This window comes from Aythya fuligula, chromosome 2 (assembly GCF_009819795.1).
Source record: "Aythya fuligula isolate bAytFul2 chromosome 2, bAytFul2.pri, whole genome shotgun sequence".
NCBI lineage: Eukaryota > Metazoa > Chordata > Aves > Anseriformes > Anatidae > Aythya > Aythya fuligula.
This window is the reverse complement of record NC_045560.1, coordinates 149,329,963-149,350,717: the sequence shown is the minus strand read 5'-3', so window position 1 is coordinate 149,350,717 and position 20,755 is coordinate 149,329,963.

The following is a 20,755-nucleotide window of genomic DNA, read 5'->3' as shown; positions in this document are numbered from 1 at the left end:
CAGGACATTCATCTTTTTCATTTGGGGAGGTATCCTGCGTGCAGTCTGCCACTCTCAGAAAAGGCAGTTTCAAATCTACGAATGCTTGCTATGCTTGCTACTGGTATTAGAGCAGACCAACATCTGTTGCTGGAAACCACCGCTTTTCAGACAAAAGTACCATCCTGGAACTATTAATGGATGATGGAAGGGAAAGGTTGACATGTTAGTAACTGAACTGAAACCAAAATTACAAGCCATGGGAAGAACAGCTGCATTGCTGTGTGTTTCTGCTTCACATTTCATGTGATTTGGAGAAGTACAGGAGTTATATACTGTGCTCTCTCTTGAAATGTAACACATAGTAGGCTTCTTATGGGAAATTGGATTAGAGACATCTCTGATATCTGGGTCGGGTAATCCAACACTGTGGCTCTTCCAGTTCTGCAGTCTCTTCCCAGGCTCACGCAGCCCTCCTTGGCAGCTGCCAAGACCCACACTCCTTCTTCTGCTCCCTGTTTCCACCAGTGTGTCCAATTATTTATGTCCAATGGCCCCCTTTATGAGGATCTGCATTGTGCTTTATCACTTGTGGCAAGCCAAGAGTGACTGCAGACAGCCTCTGAGCTCTGGGACTCCTTGAGATCTCCCAGGTCCTCCAAGAAGCCATGATGGACCAAGTCATCAGCTCTGTAAATCAGAGCTTGCCATTGCAGGCTGGTGGGAACCCTCTTGAAAATCAGGACATGTATTTACCTGACAAAGTAGGAGCATAGGTATCCAGCTGATTTTTGAAAATACTGGCTGCTGTTCCTTGCTGGGATACACTTGGACTCTGAATGTCTGTCAATGTTTTTCTTCCCATATGCAAGTTCAGAATAAGTATTTCTTTGTTGTTGTTACCCCTAAAAACTCTGTTCATCTTAGATCTACATAAAGGCCCAGGGAAAAGTCTCTCCTTTCTGCCAAAGAGGTCTCGGATAAGCATCTGTGAAAGAGTTAACAAGGTCATTTTCCCTGTGTTGTTCATTAACTCTGTATCTTTCACAGCCATAAATTGTGAAAACCACTGCTTAAAATACTTCCAGGATTCCTCTGCATTGCCCACAAGCTCTGATGCATATGTAATAATCACACCACTTGGTACAGAACAGTAATTCAGGTTGTGGTTTTCAGCTGTCCATCCTTACTGGCAGCGTTATGCGTGGTGCAGCTCTGGAATTGTGTTCTTCTGAGTCAATCTCTGTTTTTTTGAAATTTTCAACCTTTTCCTTTTGAACTGCTACATTGCACTGGTCTCTTTTCCATCATTTCTAGCCACTGTATAGCATTACTGAAACTCAGTGCATGGAATTTATTCTGAAGAGCAGACTGTAAATGAAGAAGCAGCAGAACATAGCTACAGACTGCCTGGGACAGAGCCTCCTTCTCTTCAGAGACAATCCTGTATTTGTTCGTACAGCTCTTTGCACACTAACTCCTACTGGATACACCTCTAGCACTAAAGAAAACATGTCTAGAGCCCTTCTCTGGCACAGATCCCCTATTATTAAGCTCTGTTACTCTCTAAAAGAGGGTGGCTGCATCCAGGCTGCCTGTTGGGAGTTGGCCATGGCTTGTGTTAACACCAGGGCCATTCCTGAGAATTGCTCAGGGACATGTTACTGTCACAAACCAGAAATGTGCCACGAGATGTTCCACAATTAAACAGTGGAGATGACAGATTTCTGGTGTCCCACAATGCTCCATGGGACTGGTTAATTTACTGGCATGAACATGGGCTTCTTATCTGTTACCACTAGGAGTTAATGTGAACACTATATGCTAACAGGCAAGATATTGGTACCCCTACTTGCATTGCAATATATCTTCTTTCGTGAACATTAAACTGGATTTGTCAACCAACAGGACTAGCTGTGACTCACAGACCAGATTACTCATGGCTTTTATTGACAAACTATCTAGTAGAAAATGTGTAAGTGAGCCAGCACAGAGAGAACTCAAATCAGGCTGATCCTCTCTCAGTTGCACACTTCTCCCACATGGCTGAGGGACCACATTCTTTCTTCCTTATTCTCTTTGTGTTACTATTTTGGATGTGCCATCTGGGCCAACAAGGACAGGAGAAGAACAAGTCCCCATGTGGCCTGCCTTGAAGGCTGGTGCTTAGACCATACCTCAGTTGGGAGATCAAGGCTTGAAATCCCTCAGTTTGAGGAGGGTCTGGGACCATCCGTTCCCAGGGCTGTACTTTTACTATTAGTCTGCTGGGAAAAAAAGTGGAAGGAGTCCCTTCTTCACACTCTTTTGTTATTGTTTTGGTTTTCAATGGCACTATTCATACAAAGGGCCTTGATGCTCAAATGTTTTTGCTGCATAACCTGGGTTAAGGTCACAGAAGGATGAAGATTTTCTGCCACCTCCTGTCCTCACTGGAACCATTTCCTACCTGTGAGCTCAAGACAATTCCTGGCTTAGCACCTAGGAGACCAGAATTGCCTTCAGGAGGTGTCTGATCTAATTCTTGCTTGTGTTAGGAGTCTAGGTGTCTGAGCTGTCCTACTAGGGCCAATTACTTACTTCTTAGACATCACAGTGGATAAGTCGGGCACCCGAAGGTGTAACTCAGGTCTTTCTTCAGACTTTAACTTCTACAGGCACAGGCTTTTGTTCCACGTGCTCTAGAGCACTAATATTTTCAAGTAGCAAACTGCTCTGAAGGATTTGCTAAGTGATCAAGGCTATGCAAACCCTGGTCACCCCAACAAAGCACATTGGTTTCCATGAATTCATGCATGGCACCAGCAGATGTGCCCTCACACAAGTGGCTAGCAAGCAAACTGAACGAACAGACAGTCACTGGGGCCTGCAAATTAAATGTAAATACAGTCCTGAAAATCAAGATCATAAATGTTTCAGGCTAATTTATTTTGTAAAGGTGGATTAATAAAGAAGCGGCTTCTCTGTTAGAACATCATCTGCCAGGGAGCAGCCCACAAAGAATTAACAGCAGGAGATTTTTATCTCTTTCCCACTCCTTCTCATTCCACCAAAAAGAAGGATTCATGCGGGAAAGTGCTGACACATTCTTAATCAAAGGTGTGTGAATTGCTCACATCAGTGTAATTTTATTATTCTGTTGCTGGGATACTTTAATAATAATAATAATAATGGTGATGATGATGCAAAATCTTATTAAGTCATTGAAGGGTAATGCTTTGTTTTTCTAGATTTATTTTTTAATTTATTAAGGAAGCCTGTTACAAGAACAGACAGTATACATATTTTCTATAAATGGGCAGGGAAATTCATAACGAAATGTATTCCTGTGGTTGGTACAGTAAACACCCTGTGGTTCCAAAAAGGATCCAAGTGCTATGAGCACCTTGAAAAACATCAAACAGAGACTAGCAGAGAGTGTGTTACATGAACATCACTGACTGTTGGGGATATGGTGATAGATTGAAATCTAGCCTGCCCTTTGGAGCTGGGTTTGGGAGGGATCTTTTGCATGCTGTTCTCTGGCAGGGCTCAAATTTGGCAATTATTTGTTTAAACAAACAAACACAGAAAAATACTACCGTTCAGGAATGGGACATCATGTAACTTTGGCTCCAAATGTATTGCCCAAAGCAATTTTGGATCAGTTGACTCCTAAAGCCTCTTCTTCCCTGTTTCTCTTGTGATAAAACAGCAGTGCTCCTGCTCGTGGCCCGTGCAAGATTATGTTGTTTAATCTGTTTGTTCACTTAAATTGACTTCTGTCTAGATATACAAAAGCTGTCTGAGACTATTTTTATCTCAATGACAGACAGCCTCTTAATTATTTCCTGAGGCTTCCACCCAAAGGCCATCTGTTTTAACCTCTAACAGTTCAGGTAGGCTGTTACAAATAACATTGAAGGCCCATATGCAATAAGCACAATGTGATACTGCAGAGGCTAAACCTTGTTCTCTAGAGATGAGCTAGTGTGGGTGTAGTAAACTTCACTAAGTGCAACCTTCACAACCATGGATGTCAGATTTAAGTGACTGCTACTGGGTTGAGAATTCAATCTTTAGAACTCTTTGTGTTCCCCCATACCAGCAGTCAGAAGGAGAAGCTCTATAGGTATATATTACCTCTTAAGAGGAAGAAATTTGTTTTGATCACTGGAAGAAATAAAGGTGATGACTTCAAAAGCTACAAGGAGGAGAAGCATATTGGGAGAAATAATCTAATTGCAACATTAAGTAACTGGTCACTGGAATATGCAGAAAATTATTAGAGAGGTTTAGGTGTCTCTTAACTCTCCAATTGCAAGCAAAGTGACAAAGAAACAGGAATCGATTAAAAAGGAACGTTTTTCTCTTGAGATCAGATCCTGGTATCCCTGCTACATTTAACAATTTTCAACGAAAAGAAGGCAGAAGAAGGTAGATACGAGATTGCATTATAAAAATTTAAAAAGTATAGAATTAAAAGCCAATCAAACCATCAAACAAACAAACAAACAAAAAAATGGAACACTGAAAAAAAAAAGTTTTTAATATTATGTGGGAAAAGGAACGTTTAATTGTAGAATGGGCTGCAGCTTTGATCAAGTGAAGGGCTGACCTTGCAGTTCTTGGGAGGACAATTCAGGGGATTGTTTTGTGGATGACTAGGTCAGACTGTAACTTAAAATAAAAATAGAGGAACTGTAATAAGAGATACAGAATTAACCCCAAAAGACTGTTTTGAATTTGCTATGCAAGGAAATCCGAGCACATAGAGACTCAGTAACCCATATAGGTGATTTGATACCCCAGGTCTGATAAGAGAAGGCAAAATACCTCTGAAGAGTTCAGTAGCAGGAAAGCATGTGAACTTTGACTTAGAGAAGTCCTGCTCCAGGCATTCCTCATGCTGTGACAATCAGTTCACCACCATAAACTAAATACTCAGGAAAAGATACATAGATGCTATCACTTGACAAGATTTTGGATGGAGATGATGGTGACAGCAACTCCAGCTTGAATGAACTTTTCACAGAACTAATGGACTTCAATGAAGCAGAAGAGATGAGGACTGTCTGCCTAAGGCAGCCCAGTTATTAACTTTACAATAGATGTTGGTGCATGAGCTGTGATGTTGTTGAAAAGAAGAGACATTGTGGTGAAAAATAAGTGTTTATCTTTATTGCAGGATATATTTGAAACTCATGCGTAGGAAAAATAATAATCTGGAAATTGCACCACAATTTTAACAACACTGTGAAAACAAGTACTGGGTTAAAAATATGTCAAGCTCTTAGTTTGCTGAAGATGATTTTTTGGAAGAAGGAAGGACTAGAATCCTTCAAGATACACCTAAGGACATATTTCAAAGGATTCCACATATAACAATAACATTCCACAAGGTATAGAAGACAGAGAATTTACCATAAGGTTTCTTTCTTCTGCCTTAAAGCGAAATGAAGAGATTGATAGAAAGATAGGCAGATCTGCTTAGCAGTAGAGAGAGTAAAAGAACCAACCCAGTAGAAATTAAAGCTAAAATCCTCTCCCTGTATACAGACATATAAAATGGGAACATTTTCTACTGTCAAACAAGGTGAGATGTGAATGTGTGTGGAACCATCATAGCTGATAATGGGTATTTTTTAGGTGGTTATTCCAATTGACAGAGTTGGAACAAAAAGATTATATGTTTATATTTTTGAAAGACAACATGTCTTTGGAACACTTTGCATATTTAAATGTTTTACAAGAAACTACGACATATTTTTCTCTGTATATCTAGTGTAAACATTTAGATGACATTCTGATTGATGGTAGATGAGTGGAGGTTCACAGTCAAAGGCTCTGGGTGAGAGAAATTCTGGTCTAGAGTAAATTAACAAAGACATGTATTATGAGGTAGAAATTACATATTTACTTGGGAGAAGTCAAGAGGTAGGTTACAACCATCCAGTTCACTACTGACTTGGCTGTCCCAGCAAAGAAGGAGTAGAAAGATTGTACAGATTTGTACACGTATCAGTGGATGCAACCAATCTCCTCAAACCACCCATCTAAAGATCACTTAGTGCAGCATTGCCCAAAGGAGAAATTGAAGAATGATGGTATTTCCATGTGTAGAGCTTGTGGGCTATCTGTAATAGCTAAATGAAAACAATCAAACCAAAAAGCCCTTCTTTAGGTCTGCAGCAGTATACATAATATATGTATAAGTAAAAGATGTTTACTTATGTAAATCAACTGTGTCCCTGATAGTCTCCCCCATCTAACCCAATGCTGGGTAGTTCTCCTGCCTCTGACCCCCTTCTCCCTCTTAATATCTTCTTGTTTCTCTTTTGGTCACCTTGGTGCTGCTCCATATGTAATTTTTTGAGGAATATCTATAGATGAGAATCCACCAGCATTTATTTTTGAGATACCATATCTTTGACATATATTGGGTAAACTGCACAAGAGTAGTGCTTGAAAAGATGGCAGCCCTGAATTATCTTGGTAATGAGTCTGAGACAGAGCTGTTTTGGTGAACCTCCAAAGTAAGCATTTCACTTCCTTTTCAGAGAAGTGTGGTCAAAACTGGATGTTACTGGCTGGCATAAATAGAAACAAGCTTTAAAACTTCTATGCATTTGAGATTGGTTGTGAAATTATTAAAGTTGGAGCCTAAAAGGGATTAGAAAACTAATTTCTTGCTCCAACCTTATGTTCGTTTCTCATTTCATGTTCTTTTTATTTATTTATTTATTTATTTTTATTATTTCTTGTCTTCTTGCCTCATTGCTTGCTTGCTTTGTTTCCTTTGTTTACTTTGCCTCATTTCCAAAGCAGAGGCTGAGTTTTGAATACTAACCCAAAGGGAGTATTTTTATTTTCTGAAGGCAGTCTCCAGAATATTTGCTGACTAGTCTCTAGAACATTTTGCTGACTACAGTCAGAGGTAGGCATCATGCATGTCAATATGATTTTAAAAGAATTTTGTCTGCTTTCAAGAGAAGCGTACGCTAGAATTGCCATATCAAAAGTTTGGGATGAGGGCCTGTAGTAAATGCACAGATAATTAGCATACAGTGGCCAGGATAAATATGTTCAGGCATCTGAGAAATGTGTTGGAATCTCATTACGCCATCTAAACACACCCTAAGAGATCCTGGTAAAATCACTTCTTAAGCCATATTGTCTTGTGGTTATACTGTGCAGCTCACAATTTGACAAGTGTTGTGAGGTATTTCCATAACTCAGTATCTTTTCTGAGCATTTCAGTTGCCTATTTTTATTTGTTTCCTTCTGGAAGAAATAGTTTCTTATTTTCTCATAGTACTTGTGAAGATTTACTGTGAAAATCTTTCCTGGTGATTTCCCACAAATTTTGTTATATGGAAAAAAGCATGTACCTAGGTGGAATTAAACAAACAAACAAACAGTAACATCTGCAGGGAATATCTTAACTTTAGGCATGCTTTATAATTACCTAAAAATTGATGTCCTTCTGCCTCTCAGATCTTTTCTACACACTGCAGTATGCTTATCAGTACCTACTTGTCTAAATCAATCTTATGTCTCTGGGAGTCTTGCTTGTCATTTCCCTGTGTTTCCCCGGAATTTTAATTGCAGTATTTATATAAACAAATATTATTATAAATAATTATATCTTATTAATTATCAGTCTGCTAGTTGTTAACATTTAACATTATAGGAGGTGGGAACTAGTAAAAAAATCTACTTTTCATCTAGGTCAAAAGAATCTGACATGTATGTATAACATCTCAAAAAAAAGCTGACTCGGTTAAAGTTATCTTATGCAACTGCATCATGCAATCTGCATGACACCTCATGACTTTCCAAATATTACCTTGAGCTGACAATGCTGGGGAGACATTTTGTTCCAGAATAAGTCTAGGTTACACAGGGATTAGGTAAAGATATATCCACTCTTTTCAACTTGTCATTGTATTATAACTTTATGCACTCTGTTGACTAAACATCACTCTTATTTACACAATCAAACCCCTGTGAGTTTATTGTGATTCATTATACATTTTACTTCCCCTCCCACTTCTTTGCTTAAACAGGTAGTGCTTGTCAAGGGCCTGATCCTAAAGGCATGAAGTTGTGACTAAGAAGCTGAGAATTCGATGCCTTGACAGAGCTTGGTGGGAAAGGAAGGGCATAGGGCTGCACACTCCCCCCATGCTACAGGGAGATGCTGCAGTCAGTAAGCAAAGGTAATGTGAAAATGTTATAGTCTATCCTAGCCCTAGGTGGAAGCTCTCTGTTCCTGCCAGGAGACTTAGGCTTCCTGGGCCTTTCTCTTGCCTTGACCTGCCATGGGAAGATGTAACCTCCACAGGCTGAATTTGTATCTTTTCCCCTCTTCATTACATGCCTCTGAACTTCTCTCCAAATTTCCCTCTTCCTGCTCCACCTTTTATTGATCCTGTGGCCAAATTCCTTGATAGCAGTTAAAAGACTTCTCTGAGGCTTTGCTAAACCATCTGCTTTATGATGAGGGCCTCCTGGGGGAGGGGTGTGTGTGTGGGGGGGGCTATTGCAGAGTTTGAAACTGATATTTGTGAAGAAGCAAGGGACTGACTTTTCTGTGTGTTGTAAGGAAGGCCATGGTGTCAGTAGGATAAGTAGCCTAGGAAAACAGAGAAACAGTGTGAGGGACCTGGGTTGGTGTGGCATTAGGTAAAGAGGAGATGGGTAGGTAAGTCATATAATTTTGAACCTCACTATGAAAAGAAGGCTTCTTAGCATATTCTTCCTCAATGCCTGGCTTAGTACAGGATCAGTTATTTTGGAGTTTGTATGGGATGGGAATTTGGTGGATGATTTGTTGCTACTCAGCTTATAAAGTACATGAAAATATAGAGAATGGAGGGAACTAAGTTGCACAGAACAGCCCAAGTGAAGGGGCGTGGCCGGAAAAAAAGCTAATCAGAATTTTTGCAGATTAACATGTGCTCTATGTCTGTGTGCAATATTTTTCAAATTATGCATCTATACCTAGTCAATAATATACTTACGGGAATTCATCATTTCACCATTGACTCCACTGAGCAGGACTAAATTCCGTTAATACATTAGCATGTCATTACAATGGATTGTTGATTATCACCAACGCACCTGCAGACTGAAGTGCTCTGCTCTGAATGCTAAGGGTGAGAGCCTAAAGACATAGCTCTAGGTAAAAGTTTTCTTAGCATACTGGCTCCTGTGAGGAGAGCAAACTTGGAGGATTTCTAGAGATGTGAGGTCTACCTTTTGGTACTCTTAGGAGACAGAAAGAGGATAAGTAAGATAGATGTGTGTAGCCTGACTGTAGTTCTGAAACCCTTTTGTCTCTAAATGCTTTGTTCCTGATGCTAAATAGACAGCAGTTTATTTGAATGGGTTTCTGATCACTGCATAGGCTACTGATCATAACCTCCTTCAGGGAGGATCCATGGATGCTGGCATCCAGTCAGATTTTGGGCTAGGCACGCCTGACACCCAGACTCATGTGGCCTGCAGCTCAGGCTCAGCTTTGAAGCAACATGAGTGGCACCTGCTCAGAGCCTGAGGGTTTAAGGAGTGCAGAGAGGGGAGAGAGGTGGGGAGAGGGAAAGCTTAGGCCCTGCCACAGCCAAAGAGGGCTTCAGCTGTGATCCGTGATCTGCTGGTGTTGCTGATTGCATTATGAACTTTAAAATGCAACGTGTAACATAGCTCATGAAAGTGTTTAAAATACCGGCACTTAGTATTGTAGTTATTAATTAATAATATGCATTTATATAGCACCATAAATGTCCATGGCACTTTACCGATAACGATATTCCCAACAGTCAGGGATATTAAGCCTAAGCACTTGGAAGACAGCCAAATGATATAACTGGATAAAGCCTACCGGTTAGAGTTAAGGAATTTGGTTTTGAATTGCCTATTGGAAGAAAATCACTAAGGGCAGTGCCTGCATTATTACCATGACTGGAACATTTGGCGAACTGAAGTGAATGTTGCTGAAAACATTTTTTTTTTTTTTTCATGGAATGGTGTATGAGTCTGTGCTATTCTGACTGAGCATTGCTACAACCTCTGTGCACAGCAGGATAAATAACAGTTCTGCAGAGACCACTTGTCTCCAGTGGTGACTATGTGTTTGAAAGAATGGAAGAGTAAAAACTTGTCTTTTGTGGTGTTTTGGGCAAATATGCTCATCTGTGCAACAGATCTATCCAAGAGAAAATAAGGGCTAGTGAGAGGGAAGCTAATTCCATAAACAATGCTGAAGCACAACAACAGTCCATACTGATTAAAACATTGAGCTAACCAGGAGGTGTAACTTTCTGCTACTGTCTGTGTCCCCTGGCATGAAGGAATCTAAAGAACAGGAAGAAGGTGGATGCATGCGTTTTTGGCAAGAGCAGTAGCTAGCTCTGGCTTAACAACCCTGGACTACCTGGGGCATAGGAGTGAAGCAGGTTTAATTAGGCAGCAGGTTTAGGGAACTTGGGAGATATGGCTCTGCACAGAGATGCTGCTATTCTGAGTTTTAAGAGGCTTGTTATGTGAGAAATACATGTCCTCTGCCAAGCCCAAAGGGGAATGGGCTTAGCACCAGGGGTGGAGGCTTGTACTCCCCACAGGTGGCAAATATTCAGCAGCTTCATGGCATCTGCGCAAGTCCCTTACCAGGCATACACACACAAATCACATGGAGAGAGGTGAGCTGGGTGCTCCTGCCCACCCCTTTGTATTTCAGAGGCCAGAGTACCTGTCGAATACAGCATACCCCAAATTGTTCTCTTCCTCCCTCCTACAGCACAACTGCCAAGGTTGTGCTGACTTGGTAAGCTCCTGGAAAAGACTTTTATGGTGAGCTGGACTTGTCGCTAAAGAACAAGAAAAGCAGGAGAGCTTGTCTCTCCCATTGCTGCTATAAAGAAGAGAGCTTTGCTCCTTCTCCCTGGCTGGAGGGCAAATGAGCATTGCACCATCATTCCTGGTGGCTCATGAGCTGTGTGGTGAGGTGTCTCTCTCTTGCTCCCACCTATTTTAACCCTTGTGCTATTTTTTTTTTTTTTTTCCCCCCATTTTTCTGTTTTCTACATAATGGTTTCTCTTTTCTCACTGCAACTCCTTAGAGTTTTGGTTTTAGAGAGCTATTTTGAAAGTGGAATTAAAAGTGAATTATTCTGTGCTCTTTGTGCTTATGATTGTCAGAGGTGTTTTTTCATGTCTTGTATACATGAAAAACTGGCCAAAAATGTAATGAGCTCTAATGGAGGCAAAGTTAAGTGAATGATAGTGGAGAAAATCAGTGATGGAGTTCCTCCAGGCTCTGCCAGGTTTAGAGGCTACTGTATTACGAAAGAGCACTTTCTCCCTTTGAAAGACAAGACCCTGGTGAGAAGATCAGATGGACCTTGACAGAGGATGCAAGGGGCTTTGGCCTCACTGAATCTGGAACTGGGTGTCCATTTCAAGCATGAGCCAAAGGAAAGCCAATCAATAGATTTCTCACATCTTTTTAAAGCATAAATCTCCACCTTTTAGTGGTCTAAAAGTTTTGACTGAGCTTTCTTACCTTCTGGTTTTGGACTGTCTGTGAACCTCATGAGATGACTTGCTCCTGTGCATTCCAGTGGTTTAAGTAAGTAACCATTTTCAAAAGTCTTTTGAGGTCAGAGCAAGAATCCCAAGTCTTTTGAGGTTCCACCTCTGTAAGACAATTTTTAAAGAGGAGAAAATTCCCATTTGAATTCTGTCTTTCTATTCTGCTTAACTCAGTCTTCAGGTTCAAGGCCCAAGACCACATGAAGGGCTTTAAATACCTTTCTTGTCTAAAAAAGGAATTATGCAAAGATATTACTTCCTTACCTCCAGATCTGGGCTCCATACATGTTCATACTGATGACTGTTTATTAGATACAAATAAAGTGGTTTTTGTTTACTGTGTTCCCTGTCTTGTATTCCTGCTGCTCTTGATTCAACCATAGAGGAACACACTGGATTTTACTCAGGTTCCCATCTCATCAGCAGGATCAGTAACTGCATTTGTGCAGTTGCTTTGCAAAGTAGACCCTTGCTTTCCTCATCCTGTGTGCAGTACCTCTGTGCTGCAGTGCCCTTTGCACAGGGCATTTCTGTCTTCTTGTAGGATGTGCACTACACTCAAGCATAGGGCACATGGCTGAAACAGAAGAGCCAAGGAATCATGCAGATGAGTATTTAACCTCAGGGGTTAATACAGTTATTTGGTATAGGTCTGTTTGTAGTTCTTTCAGTCACACAGTATTAAGGGTGTAACACAATTTGAAATAACACCTCTATATCTTAAGCACAGTGAACCTTGGGTCATTTTTGAAAACCTAGTATGCTTGGGAAAATAAATGGCATAAATATAAACAAAATACCTTTCAATGATACACTGATAAGGAAAAAAAAAAAAAAAAAGTGTTACATCTCTTTGGGAAATAGGTATCATTCCCAGTAGTGATATTTTGCATATTTTAGTATTTTAGTCAGGACTGGGAACCACACGAGATACAGTGCTTTCCTGTCAGGACTTGATTGTAGAATTTGTACATAGTGAAAGCATGCCAAACCCTACCCTTATTAACTGTTTGACTATTCCTACAGGCCCATACATATAATCTATGTGGTTGCAAAACAGGAACAGTTGCAGGACAAAGAACATATTGTTAAATTAAAGAGTTTCACAGTTATTGCCTGCAGTATGAAGGGAAAAAAAAAATTACAGGAGATTGTGAAGGCATGTATATAAAGTTGAAAGAAAAGAGAATGCCGAGTTCAAGGAACTCACTGAGTTCCTGCTTCTGACGCAGAGAAAGTAAATGAACAGCTGGTTTAACCTACTTCTTTCCTAACTGAACTGCATTCTGTTTACCTTATTAGTTGGCAGTATGCTTTGATTTAGAACAAAATATCCATTGAAGAAATGCCCAACATAATTTGATGTTGCACCTGCTTGTTTTCCCCCAGCCATGGTATTTGAATAATCTCTCACTCTTGTGTGGTGGCTAAACAGATTCACAGATCCCACTTTGTGTCTTCTTGTGTATGGATGTCTTTCGCAGTACCTGTAGAAAGCAAAAGTTAATTGTATTTTCAGTGTGTTTGCTATTTAGACAAAAATACTGTCTGACCAAACAGTCCATTGCTTCTATATCTGTGACTGCATCCAACTTGTGTTAGTTTTCATTATATTTGTAGTAGTACTTGATATAATTGCTAGAGTTTTGCCTGCCTCCCTGTTTTGGCATTAAGCAAGCAGAAGATTTAGCAAGTAGGGACGAGTTTAATTCCTGCCGCTATGCTGGGAGATCTTTCTGCTCTGCCCCAGCCTTGTGACAGAGTCAAAATTCCTGTTTCTCTCTGTTCTCAGCTTCTTTTAAATTTTGACTGCAATGGGATTTGGTCATCAACAACTTTTGATGGGTCTATTGGATCCAACAGATTGTGATCCACTGTGCAGCTTTTTTTTTTTTTTTTTTTAAAAAAAAAGAGGATGCATATCTAGTAGGAGAAAGCTGTTCTCATACCATTTAATATACATTATTGTTCCTATTTTATGCACTGTGATCTTAAAAAACAAACAAACAAGGAATCAATAAACAACAGAAAACAACAACTTCTGATGTCACCAAGGAGAATGGATTAAATCTGGCCAGGTTCTGCCACTGCAACTTTGTTCTTGTGCCTTTGAGCAAGGCAGTTCCACTTGCACCACCAGATTGTTAATGCACACTTCCAGAAGACTTTGATCATCACTGATCTATTCTGCATTTAGTTGCATCAGTGACATAGAGATGAAAGACTGCTGGTCTCATTGCTGTTTCTTCAAGCTATCTCAATCCCTACTAGCTGTGCACAGCAACTGGAGTTTGGCATCCATTTAGTGGCACCTTCCTCTGGGTGCTGGTAGGCATGCACGTAATCTGGCTGTGGTGGTTTATACTAGTGGCCTTATGTATGGGTAAATATTTCAGTGGTCAGTAGGATGCACAGTCTGATCTAGAAACTTCATTACCCACTGACTGCTTGATAATGGTCAGTAGAACTCTTTTTCTTTTTCCCTGTCTTTCTTTCCTTCTTTCTTTCATTCATTCTTTTGTTCTTTCTTCTTCTTTTTTTTTTTTTTCTTTCCTTCTCTCTTTCTTTCTCTTTCACTCTTTCTTTTCTATTTTTTTTTGTTTGTTTGTTTGTTTGAGCATTAATATTTTCTTCCTAATGACCCTGTACTGCTGAAGTAGGTACATGATATTTTGTCAGAATATCAAACTTGAGGGAAGTTTGAGAAATACTGTATTTGGATAAGGCTGTTGCATGTGGGTGTTAAGTTCCTAGTAGGTTCCAGCTGACTTACAAAGAATCTCAAGAATGGAAATGCTGGTCTCCAGCATGTCAATAGGAAGTTTCATTTAAGGTCTAACAGTTTTCATGACTGCAGCATTTTGCATGACTGCAGCATTTGTAGGAAGGAGAGAAAAGAAGAATTAAGACAGGAATTAGTTAAACTTTGATGTCATATGATTGGATTTAAGGAAGGAATTATAGTAGTCAGAGATCTCAAAGGCCCACCATTTCCATTTCATGAATCTGCATAGACAATGGGAACACACACATACACACAAAAATCTCCAGACCACTGGACAGACCAAAACAACATTTCAGGTATTCTGAATTAGTAGCAAAAAGGGAAGTTCAAAAAAATATTTCACTTCCAGTGAAATGAAGTGGCTCACAGCTAAGATAATTGAACTTCAGTAAACATCTAAATATAGTGTGAAATGAGAACTACTTTTAGTAAACACAAGATGACAAAAAGGAATTTTAAAAGTTTCAGGAGTCATAAGAAATTAGGCAGGAATGAAACAACTGTGGACATGTTGAAAAAAGATTTAATGGTCTAAGCAACTTGATCTGACTTTGATATTCATCATACCTTGAACAGGGGACTAATGAACCTCTAGAGCCCCATTCCAAACTGAATTCTTCTATGATCCTGTCATCTGACTCTACGAGAAGAGGGTACTAATGTGATCCATCAGGTATCACTCTTAATACACATCGCCATGTTTATAATTAGTGATGTTCACATAAACAGAAAGAGTGTGCAAATGAAATTAGGTGTTGACACAAAGAAGAGCAATACAGCAGAGGATCAGATCATGGAAGGCAATGAAGGATTCTGATGAGTGAAATAGAAATGGATGTGTGTCTAACTGTATGAGGTGGAAGGTCATGTACTTGTAGAAGAACCACAAGAATTTCCATTATAAACTATAGCCACATCTTTTGAAAAGGACAAAAATAATAATAATAATAATTATAATAATAATAAATAATGTGCAACAGTCAGTCACGGGCTAATTAGATATCACTGCTGTGACTTGGCTGTAAATGAGAGCAAATACCATATAGCTGATAAGGTATTTTGACTAGTGATAAGGAAGTAATGATACCATTGTTCTCAAAACAAAACAAACAACAACAACAACAACTGAACTACAAACAAACCAGTAGTGGGAGCAACAGAAAATTCAAACATTTCAACTAAAGCCAGTTTGGAGGTTGAAAATAAAAGACCGTCAGTGGGCAATGGACAGAAATTCATCTTGACGATAAAATGTGCCTTACTTCATGGTAACTATGAGACTTTAGGACAACCTATACAGGTTGCACCTGAGATGAGGGAGCCCTGGGTATGTATACAGACTGGGGAATGAGAGGCTGAAGAGCAGCCCTGCAAAAAGGCATCTGGGTTTTCTAGTGAATGGCAAGTTGAAGTTGAGTCACCAGTATGCCCTGGCAGCCCAAAGGGCCAGGCATACCCTGGGGTTTATCAAACAGAGCACTGCCAGCCAGTTGAGAGAAGGAATTATCCTGTGCAGCCTCACCTCAAGCACGGTGTGCAGTTTGGGGTGCTACAATACCAGAAAGACATACAACTATTAAAGCATTCACAGGAGGGCTACAAAGATGGTGAAGGGTCTAGAGGGCAAGACGTATGAGGAGCAGCTGAGGTCCCTTGGTTTGTTCAGCCCAGAGCAGAGCAGGCTGAGGGGAAGCCTCATGGTGGCCTGTAGCTCCCTCACAAGGGCAGTGGAGGGGCAAGCGCTGAGCTCTGCTCTCTGGGGACAGCAACAGGACCCGAGGGAATGGCATGGAGCTGGGACAGGGGAGGGTCAGGCTGGGTGTTAGGGAAAGGTTCTGCACCCAGAGGGTGGTTGGGCACTGGGACAGGCTCCCCGGGCCAGTGGTCACGACACCGAGCCTGCTGGAGTTCAAGATGCATTTGAACATGGTTTGATTTTGGGGAAGTCCTGTGTGGAGCCAGGAGCTGGACTGGATGATCCTTGTGGGTCCCTTCCAACTCAGGATATTCTATGATTCCATGATTCAGCTTCTTATTATGAACAGCAAAAGCAAAAACTTCAAGCATTTCAAGTTGACATTTGCAGAGATGATTTCTAAGTATGGCTCATTGTAATACCAAAGGATCATTTCTGATGATCCAGGAGGTCTCTGTTAGGGCCATGATTACACTAAAAGGCCTTAAGAGGCCTACCTTCACCTGGAACTTTCACATACATCTTCTGCCCATTGATCCAAGAACTCTATTTAAGTTCAGGCCTGGACCTTCAACACTTACCTGAAATATATAACAGGTCTACCCAGATGGACTTTAGACCTATCTTGCAGTTACGTTTCCTTTTGTTCCTGACTTGACATGGGGTTAGACCTTGAACCTGGTTCATTCCTTGCCGTCTGTCAGACTGTTAACGGACCCTGCTACTGGCAGCTTGCTCTTCCTGATGTGTTTTGATGTTATGGGAAAAGGATTACTTTCAGCTCTTGGTTCATCCCCTCTTGTCCTGTTCTTGCTACCTGCTGACATCTATACTGTTACAATCATGCATTATTTGGTAGCTTATGTTTGTTAAAAATTTTGCTTGTTAAAAATTTACAGACAATGTTGATGTTAATGAGTCAAGCCTGCTAATGTTCCTGAAAGGATGGCTTAGTGATTCTTTGTCCCTACTTCACAGTTATCAGGGTGAATGAAAAAGGGTTACATGAGGTCACTGTAAGTAAAAAAACTCAAACTTAGTCTACTCCTCCGGCCACTAGACTGTGAGTCTTCCCTTTCAAAAGCCTTATTGACTGAGCAGCGGATAACATGCAGGATATACATGCTTTTCATTAATGATAGTATACATCAGACTTTGCCTGCAGCAGTTTGCACTCTGAAATACTTACATGTCATGATAGTGTGAGCTCCCCCTTCCCCTGCTTGATATTTTGCTGTAACACATTAGATAGCATCACTATGAATTATACCATGCTATAGCACGTCAAGACCATGTCCTGAAATAACAGGACAGAATACAAAGAAGTTACGGAAAAGTAAAATATTTTTTGCTTATTAACAGGTTATTCTATTTGTTGGAACCAGCCATTTCACCAGCATCAAAACAGCAGGTAGTAGTAAGCTAACATCTATTAACTGTCATGGGATAAAATTTTATCCTAACTGCAGTTTATTTTTAACACCTTGAACACACTGAGACACATTCAGGTGTTGCCTTATCTGATCCATAGCTATGGTGAATAGCTATTGGCCAAAAGTGTCTCCAACCCAAAGCTTCAGAGATCAGTCATAAGTGATCTTGGATGCAAGTGGGAGGTGGAGCCATACTGGCCACAGTTATGGGTTCCCAGGCTCACAGTCCATGAGAAGATTTTGGAATCAAGAATGCCTATTGTAACTCAAAAACAAACAAACAACAACAACAAAACAACAACAACAAAAAACACCTACCTAGAACCCAACTTTGTAAACTTGATTCATTTGCTCATTCTCAGAAGCTGTCTTATCTCAATTTCAGTGAAAATATGTGCAGATGTTGTACCAGAATGTGAATGAGTAACACACATACAGCCAAACCTACAGTTCATGAGTATGTGATTTCAAAACCTGGATCCTAATTTTCATCAAGGATGGCTTATTTGGTCACAGTATTCACGTTTGAACTTCTACTGTTCAGTCTGCATCACAAACTTGGTTCTATTTCAAGACTAAATTCATTATCTATGTCATGTCTATGAAGCTGGTGAGACACTGGAACAGGTTGCCCAGAAAGCTGTGGATGCCCCATCCCTGGAGGTGTCCAAGGCCAGGCTGGATGGGGCTCTGAGCAACCTGGTCAAGTGGGAGGTGTCCCTGCCCATGGCAGGAGGTTGGAATTAGATGATGTTTAACATCCCTTCCAACCCAACCCATTCTATGATTCTACAATTCTATGATTCTATGACCTATTATTAGTATTATTGTGCATATTAAAATACTGTGGTGAACTGAGCATTAATATAGTATGAATCAGAATAAGATTAGTCTGAACAATGCGCTCAGGTTGGAATTAATTACTAATTGTTGGGGGCAAAGAATAATACAAAGGAATGCTCTCTTCCAAAATGGGACAGTTGTGAAATCCTGTCGTCGTTGGAAGGCTGAAGGGATTTAACATTCAATTTATTTTTTTTCTAGGAAATACACCTTAAGTATTCAGCACTTCACAAAGCCTATATCCTACTGTGTACATGTGAAACAGTGATCTGTGCACTTGCTAGAATGATAGTCTAACTAGCCTCTCCTGTTTCACAAACTCAAGATGTTGTTTGTGTGACACCCCTGAGACATCAACCAGGATAACCTGTTTCAAGGAATGTGGAGAAACACAACTCTTTCAGCCATTCTCTTATTCTGTTTACTGAACAGAGGGGTTCTCCTGATTTAAAAAGTAAAGCACCATTTTAGAATTGTAACTATTTCCTTCATTTACTTTGTCCCCCAGCCTGACTACAACCTTTTGCAATATCATATCTCAATCAGTATGCAGGATTCCCAGCAGCTTGGATGCAACTGTTTAAGAAAAGAATTGTGAATTCCTTTGTATTAAAAATCTTGACTAAACTTCATCTTTAGGAAATATCTACTAAGTCTGCTACAGACAGATGAAAGCAAGTTCTGGCCATGCTTCTAGCCAGTAGGGCATGAATCAGCTGTGATCCAGAAGATGTCTAACAGTGTTAGTATGGTGCAGAATCCAAACTTACCTTGGGCTTGGCCAGACACAACTGAAGCAAGTTAGCTTCTGATGGTATTGGACAGTGGATATATAATTATACTGAACTACCCTATTGCATCAGATTCTCCCCTTATTTACTCCAGTCCAGCTTCATGGTGGTCAGCAGCTTTGAAGTGGTAATGGAAGTATTTGGCTTAGTTCCTCAATTTTATGCAAATACCCTATATAACATCAAAAAGGAAATTCAGAGAGGAGGTGGAATAGCATTTACAAATGAAGACCAGCAAATGTCTTTTTGCTGTTGAAGTAGGTAGTACTGCTGAACAATAGCTTTAGTTAAGCTGTCAAGGAAAATTTTCCCTAAAAGGTAATCCAGAATCTGAGGTTCAAAGAAACCATCTCAACTTCCATGTATTTATATGCCAAGGACAAAATGCAGAAGTTCCAGTGCTTGAACAAACTACTATTATTTGAACTAAGGGATAAAATCTATATTCAAACTACTTTACCACAGACATCAAATATAAGTAACGCAAAGTTGAAGTTAGCAGGTATTTAATCTATCAGGTTGACTGATGGCACCTAAGCTGGGCACACGGGTTTCCCCATATAAAAAGTGGACAATTTAGATCCCTGAAAGAGTAGTATATTGCTCTTTATTCACAATAGAGTGACTTTACTGAACATTTATAGATGTGATTCATTTCTGCAAGGCACCAAGTGGACAACTGGCTAACTTCTGGGAAACAGTAGGCAAAGGTATATGTCTGGACAGGCACCAGCGTCTGGTCTTTAAATGTCCTCATGTAGGTAGGAGTCAGAACAGTAAGTGTTGTTTTGATGCTGTCAGTATTAGGCATAGTCTGAGCACATCTAATAAATCTGGCCTCTCTGAGGTAGTGTCAGAGCCTCATTGTCTGTCTCTGAATTACAACAATTTAGATGCCTACCAGAGCAAACCTGACTGCACCTGAACACTCACAGGAGCAGAGGTTGAAGTGCCTCAGGAACTCTAAACAGTAGAAGTTGACTAGATTATCACTTCCTCCAATATCACACAGCCCCAAATACTTGTCCAGGTCATCATCTTGGACTGAGAGATTATTTTCACAGCTGGCCTACATTCATTGCAATCCCCAGCACCTACTCTGTAAGAGTTCATCATGATTCATCAGATGTAAGTAAGGTGCAGAACAGGAATTTTCTGGGAAACAACAATGAGAAATGAAGCACAGGGACTTGGGTTCAAGGGAGGTAACTGAACATGGCTTTAGGCACCCAGGTGTGTTAATGGGGGTGAGGGAACTGATGTTGGACTTACAGTGACCCTGGCCAGAGGATATCGCTGGGTGTCTTCTTCACTCCTGCCTACATACCGGATGGTTTTGCTTGACACCAAACATAACCAGAAAGGAACCCCCGCAGTCCAGGGTGTGAGGCAATTAGCTGAGTTGTTTTTCCTAAAATTGGATTTGATTATACAGGCCTTTTTCATCCCTTCAGAGCTTATGCTTGAGAATTAATATGGTAATTATCGATCCCTTTTGTGTACTATGAAAAAGGATGTTCTGAACCTCAGAAGTGGATTTGTACTGATGACACATAAACAAAACCCTGGAGGGAGGAAGGTAAGGCATAAAGAGGTGTTGACAAGCTGTACACCATTTGGTTATGCAAACACAGATGTGGTAAAGGGCAAAGAG